This window comes from Liolophura sinensis, chromosome 13 (genome assembly GCF_032854445.1).
Source record: "Liolophura sinensis isolate JHLJ2023 chromosome 13, CUHK_Ljap_v2, whole genome shotgun sequence".
Classification (NCBI taxonomy): domain Eukaryota; kingdom Metazoa; phylum Mollusca; class Polyplacophora; order Chitonida; family Chitonidae; genus Liolophura; species Liolophura sinensis.
The window spans coordinates 15,097,602-15,105,444 of NC_088307.1; positions in this window are offsets into that span (position 1 = coordinate 15,097,602).

Consider the following 7,843-nt stretch of genomic DNA (forward strand, 5'->3'; position numbering starts at 1 on the left):
TTTCTCTGCCGTCTATTTTGTGTTTGGTGGTATTATAGGGGGTGGAGGGTGAAGAAATGTCATTTGACCACCGTATGAGTCTGGAATTTTGGCAGAACATCCCAAGGCCTAGCTAACAGGAATTTGTTTGTCTCGCCTTGCGTCAGAATCATTATGTGCAGCTTTAGAAGTGGGAAGAGAAGGAGATCTGAGTTCTGTAGGCGATATGCTCACTTGTCGTCTGCCGATGTGGATAGCCGACTGCCAAGAATAGTCCCTGTCAATTCCAATGAAAGCATGTTCATGTTAACTGAGAAGGCTAATGCCTACAAAAAATACTCGAGCAAAATTGAGTTGTCCATTTATTTGGCGACTGACGAAATTCAAAACTTTCCACCCACAAAGAAATCGGGATTGAGGAAGAGCGGTCTGCGGCCGCAATTTAGACAGGCCTAGGAAACGACATTGACGCGATAGGAGTTGAATTTCTCAACAATTTCCATGTCGACGAGGTACGAAGTCAAAACATAATTAGAATCTTTCAAGGAAAAGCACAACAAATTACCTCGGCTTAGTAACGATCTTCCAAAGGTATATACAAGCGGGTGCTTGGCTCGTGGCTGGCGTCTTCTGTCAGGGAACCCTAACGCCCTTCTTCGCCCAGAAACCGTTCATAACTGGAACCGTTGATTACTTGTCTGTCGGAATCAACTACTGTGTCTAGCATCAAGCAAAGAGGCCTGAAAATGCCAGGTGACACGCCTCAAGCAACAGTAACCCACGACTAGAAGGAACTAGTACGTCTTGCGTTATCATGCACCACATCTACAGCTTCGGTATAAAACTACCACGATTTCAAGACTCCTCTAATTGCAAGAAGCTTTTCTGGTTTATGAAATCATAATCCACATATGATAATACCAGTGTGTTGATTTCTTCACGAATTTTATCATTTTTATTATTATTATTTTCTTTTTTTTTTGGACCTTCGAAATCAGAACAAACGCTTAAAATGTGTGCCTCGACATACAATAATTCTCAATTGCAATTTATCCGGAACAACCCCTCAACACTGACGAGTTTACACAACTCGATATGTCGAATTCTACAAGTCGTGTGAAAAAAGGGTCCGATTTTCCTTTAACTTGTCGAATTGTACGAGTCAATAGCACAAATCGCACAGTGTGGACAGTTGTGCCAAGGGACACACCAGGACGGGTATATGCTAATGACCAGCATTCATGAAGCGTTCCCATTCCATTGACTGAGATATGGAGTTCGCAGCAATAACTTAGTTGTTGAAAAGCGCAACGCCAATCATTATCAGTTGGAGACATGAAACTTGTGTTACCATGAAAGAGAATCAAGCAAAATGGATTATATTGAAACTCCACAGGTTAAACCTTGACCCCCTAAGAGACATAAGTGAGGGGACAAAGCAGAGAGTGTGCTCTACAAATGCTGTTTTGCTGTGTCAGTGATGGTAAGGACTGGTCTTTCCCGGTTCAATCGCCACGATATAGCTGAAACAGGCCTATTGCCGAACTGGCATTAAGCCATGATCCTGCATTCCCAGTCCAACTTCCCAGTCCAGCTTCCGCATGCTGTCATTCATATACATTTATTACACGAATTTTCTAAATGTGCATGAAAGTGTCACCTATAATTACTTGTTTAAAATTGTTTTACTTCTTAATTTCATATTTTAAATACAAAAACTATTTGTTTACAAACACAATTTCCCTCAACAGCTCCACCGATAGTGTCTTCAGATAATTTTCTGCATCGGATGGGGAGTTACGGAGCCATGACGTCAGCGTTTTCCAGGCGTCTCTGATAATGTTGCGCTAACAGACGTTTCAAAAGCAACTTCCATTTGCTTCAGTTCTTTCACCACTAGAGAGAAGCGAGTGAACTTGAAATGTATCTATCAGTCCGTCGTTGCCAGAAAACCGAGTAGCATTATCAAACCAGAAAAAACACGTTTCGCTCCATTGACAATGAAAGAGCGCAGACGACCCATGCGGAGCATGCGCATTCCACGGCTGGCAAAGCCGGTGTCTGCCTGAGTGGAGATTTATTGAGGAAAAGTCCGTCAGACGAGAAGGAAGATAGGTATCGTATCTCAAGACCCTTCACTTCGCCAGTCTTAGGGGCTGACCCCACCGTGGAAAAGTGATGTAAAATTGGATAAGTAGCCAGCTCAGAAATTCCCTACCGTCACGGGAAATTGGTAGCGTTCACTCCCATCTGGCAAGAATGACTCGATTGGGAGCGGTGAAAAGTGGAACAAAAAATGCCAAAGGAAAATTCGGGAGCCAGATGACAGGGGCTGGAGAGTTTCTGTCTGCCTTAGAAGTACGTAAAAAGTTTTGATCTTGACCACAAAACCGCAATGTGATTTCACTCATCGTCACGGGAAATTAGACCAGCCCAGCCCGGTTTATGTCAGGTGTCGACTATATATGCCGATGTCATCTTTGTAACATGACTGTATGCGAGTAGGACTATATCCGATCCACTAATGGCAGAGCACGAGGACATTTTAATATGTTTTATTTATATCGTTGGCAAATAATCAAAATGAAAGGAAAACATGTGTCTGTATCAGAATGGGTTGCCATGGGAATAGGTCACGTGACTATCGATTTGGATACTGATCCGTGTTTGTTAGCAGGTGGTACATGAGATAAACATTAATATCTGTTTTTTTTTTACAGAAACGGCTGGACAGTTTAATTTAGTCTATGTAAAGGCATTCGTATGTTAAAGTCAGCTCCTGTTTCTGTTTTAAACCAATCCAGCTGAGTAAAACAACAGAACACCAGTATGAAGACTTATGAAAGTTGTTTATCTTTTGTAACACTCAACAGAACTATATGTTTATTTGTTGAAACGTTGTCTGTGGAGAACTTTTATCTTCGTTCTCTGAGGCGGTTCAACAGCATGAAGCTATAAAACAATTTTCATCGAATTATACAATAAAACTAATCAGATGGGTCATTTAAAATTCAGTGATAATCGCGCCCCCTGGTGGACCTCTGGTAAACTGCTCCAGGCTTATCTATTTTTAAATACGGGCTGTTTACAGCACGCCTTCCGCCAGAGATAGAAGTGGAATCTTCTATCCACCAGAGTGGCTATTGCACGTCATCTGTCGGAGGGTGTTGCAGAGATTGGTTCATGAGGGAGACACAGCGTAGAAAAGTGCTGTGCTCTTTCGGCAGTGAACCGGTAAAAAAATATCGCTTTGATCAGATGGACTCAAATAAAGATGGAGAGACGATAGGTAAACGATAAGGTAGAGGGCGCTACGCATTAGGTTTGAGTACATCAGGAGGAGCTGTGGCGATACCACAGGGGTATGGTAGACGAGTACGTGCCATTCATATACTCGTCTGAGCATGAAGGATGCACGGCCTATATAAAGGGGATAAAAGAACATGTTCCCACTATATATAATTGAAAATCGAGATTCATCAACTTGCTGCTTTCATCAGCTAATGTTTATCACCTGCATGACAATGGGCAGTTGTCTCCATCAGGTTCTATAACTGGTTAGATGACCGGTGTCATCTAAAAAACTTCATGAGTATGGAGTTAAAATCGAATCTTTTAAACTTTTTGACGGCTAAAATGTTTCTTCTTGGTGTGTTGCATTGTACTTCAGAATGATCCGCACATATATGGCGTGCTGAGAAGACAACATTCTGTCGTAAAGACGGCAACAAACGAGTGACTTCAGCAGGCAAATTTTATTGGGCAAGGTATGTCTATTTCGACTAGAAAGCAGTTTCTTCCACTATGCAAACAAAAAAAAACAAACAAAAAAAAACAAACACCGTGATAGTTTGGTTACAGCAGTCCACCGTAGCCTGGCACGAATCAATGAATCATGCCATGGCACCAGGGAAGGCGGACAGCCCGATGAGGTTACACACAGCCTTCATAACTCTGTCAAAATGCAGTTGCCGTGACGCCAGGGTGTCTCTTGACCCCCAGGGGTGTTCCCGGAGACCAACCCTCCCCTCAAGGCCAGCTCTTTCCCGCCCCTCCGCTTCCTATTCTCTCACTGCGTGGATGCGCATCTTGTATATCAGGCTCTGCCTTCTCGCGACACGGTAAAGCATTACAGCCCAACCCAGGTTTGCACATATAAATTCTTTGTTTTTCCCCAAACATTTCCGTACACAGTTAATAATTTGTTTTATGATAATCATTTTGATTTAACGGTATACATATGGGATTGAATCAGGGCTTCCGATGGCCAGCCGAGCCGTCTAATGCAGGGGTTTATTTATTGTATTTGACTGGAGTTTTACGCCGTTACTTAGGTTCTCGCAGGCGGAACCATCTAATGTGGTGTCACGCTACAGAAGTTCATCATTAAGCTTGAATCAGGGTCCGTGATGGTTAAACCATCTAATGTGGTGTCACGCTATAGAAGTTCATCACTAAGCTTGAATCAGGGTTCGTGATGGTTAAACCATCTAATGTGGTGTCACGCTATTGAAGTTCAACATTAAGCTTGAATCAGGGCTTTCAATGGCAGAGCGTCTAATGTGGTGTTACGCTATGTAAGATTTCCACGACGGCGCGTGCACTTAGTGGTTATGAAATGTACTATTAACTGAACTGAAAACTGACAGATAGGAAATATCTGTACACTAACGCCGACGTCCACATCGTAAATGTATTTACATTGTACACGACTATAGGACCCAAAAGGTATCGGCTTTTCGAAATGCCGTTGACATCGCATATATAGGTATGAATTAAGAATCCCCCCGCGAATAGAATGATATTCATTGTGAAGTGGACAGAGGGAAAGAATAGTAAATGAATATTAAATCTTAAGATAAACACGCCACATGTACAGTGTAACACAGGATAAAGCTATAAATTACCAGTTCGTATTGCAAGAACGGTTGGAAATGTCTGGACAAAGACCAAATTCAACGACTGAAAACTCGCAATCCGAAGTCTGGTCAGAGATGTCTGTCATAAATCCGAAGTTCAACGTCGTCCACCATGGGTTCAAATTGATACGGTTATGTATTTGCTTCTGTGTAGTTAAAATCAATCTCGAAAATGACATCGTTTTGATACAATTTCCCAGGCTATGTCTGGACTTGTGTTGGTCATTTATGACGTTACCCACTGAGCCGTACCGGGAAGAAGGCTGGGGATCGGTTGGGGCAGTAAATTTATGATTTAGAGTGGATTTAAAGTCATTGTTACGTTTCTCCCTTAGAAGCCCTCCCTGTAACATACTGTTTAAACATGTTGTAATCTTTATCATGGCTCAGGAGCGTCTCACTAATACGGTGTAAAACACCAATCAAATAGACAAAAACGCCAATCAAACAGATAAATAAATACATAAATAAATCAGAGTCCCCGATGGCAGAGCTGTTTAACACTGTAATTCTTCTTTCTTTTCGCATGTTTGCAAGGTGTTTATTCAAGCATATTCTGACGGCACAATCCTGTATAGATTGACAAATGCATACGTTTAATGAAGCTCTGAAGTTGGCTAACCCAGCCAAAGCAGTTTTGTCTCCAAGTAAAAGTTGCTCCTTCATATGCGAAAAGGATGAGTAATTAAGTAGGGTGTTACGCTTTAGCAGTTTGCCATTAAGCTTGAATAGGGCCCTCGCTGGCTCGGCTATCCAATAGTACTGTATATGGATCGATAAAATATCACATATAATGTTTAAAACGTAGAGCCGGTGGTATAGGAGTCATTGAGCTTTCTAATGTAGTGTTACGCGATAGGAGTCAGCTTGATTCAGGGCTCTCGATGGCAGAGCCATTTAATGGGGTGTTACGCTGTTCGTGTTTGCCATTCAGCTTGAAAATGACACATCTGCCAAATGCGTAACACACAGAACAGAGACGTCAACTGCATATATCGGATCGTGTATGCAGTGAATTTTTTCACTCGACCCAACACTGTTGTCGAAGAGTAACGTCATAGTGTTTTGCAGGGTTGTTCCAACCGCAGGGAGGATAGGTTGACACAGCATACAGTTTAAACGTTTGAAAACAAGCTAGATGACGTCATCAACATGAAGCCGTGAAATCTATAAGAAGGTCAACATGTTTAACTTGAGGGCGGAATACTTGCACTCGCTGACAGATCCATGTACACTTAGTAACTACGAAGTATAAACAACGAAAAGCAACAGCAAAATTCTACGTACACATGTTAATTTATTTATGTTAATTTTCCATCCAAATTTTCACGATCATGTCCAGTCAAAAACGTCCAGTCTTCATCATTTTATGTGGCAAATAGTAAAGTCTTTTCCAGTGCCCACATAAACCCCCTAATTCTTTTTCCGATGTTTGTGTAGGCCTATACACTGGGCGCTCGAATATCTGGTGATAGGGGCAAGTAAGTTTCGAAAATATCCAAGCCTGCAGGCCTTGATCTGGGCTACATGTTGTCAGTGACAGCACAAAGCAGTCGAGCTAGCCGAGAGTCCGTAGCTGTTAACATCCTCCGTACGGTACCTGTGTACATGTAGACAGTTTGCCGAGTGCATACACTACTGCTGACTGCCGTAGCTTCTTGCGTTGCCCTTGTCAGCTAAATATCCGTTCATGATTGCCGTCTATCGATCTCTTAGTTTTATTTCCACATTTCAACGCTCCCGACTGAAATCTTCCCGCGAATGCTTACTTTAGGAACGTCTGAAACTAATCAAACAACCAGCGCAGATATATCACGTGCGAAATGCCGTGTTCTCCTTGGTTCTCGACGTGTGGACCCTGTAGTTCTTTAACGTGGACTCTTCCACGAAGCGATTGACGCAAGAGAAGTGTAATCAAAGTAAAGGGGTGAACAGGTATCAGTCTGAAAATGGAAAGGGAGTAACAACTGAAAATTAATGTAAAATACGTGTGAACGGGTGATGTGTTAGAATAGAAATAATGCCTTCATTCGCTGCATATATGCTGTGATAACTGCAGTAAAAAATGAAGAGTCCATTGTTGTCACATGTAGTTACCTACAATATACGGCGACCGTTGTCCCGTCGGATGAAGACCACCACTGTCCACCTACTTTGCTGTCGACTGACCTCACTGTGCACTTACCTACTGTCCACTGACCTCAATATACACACTCTCCACTGCCCTCTCTGTCTACTACCATCACAGTCCATTGCCCTCACTGTCCACAGATCTCATTTGTCTTCAGTGTCCACTGACCTGACTGTCCCTGATCTCACTGTCCAATGATCTTACTAGCCACTTACATCACTGTCTACTGAACTCACTATCCACTATCTTCACTATTCATTGTCCTCACTGTCTACCAATCTCACAGTCCACACTCTCCACTGTTCTCACTGACCACTGACTACAATATTCACACTCTCCACTGACCTCAATGTCCACCGACATCTAAGTCCACTCTCCACCGACGTCCACACTCTGCATTCTTCCCTGATTTCAATGACCTCACTCCCCACTGACCTGTAATATCCACACTCTAATCCGACCTCTACATCCACACTCTCCACTGTCCACTGATCGCGATGTCCACATTCTCCACTGTTCGCACTCTCCACTAACCTCCATGCTCACTGTCCTCACTCTCCGCTTATTCCTCATGGAAATCAGTTACTGCTTGTGGGAGACCGTAAGAATAACAACAAAATAACGCATAAAGGACAAATAAATGTTAACCACATGTACATGTATTTAGAGAGAGACACAGTTGCAAGGAGTTAAATAAAATGTACTTGTACATAACTGTCTCTTGCTAGCTCCAAAATATCTTTAAAGATGTACCCAGTGATGTATGAACAATAATACTAACCAGTTTATTTACTGTTCATTATCCGCCCTCATA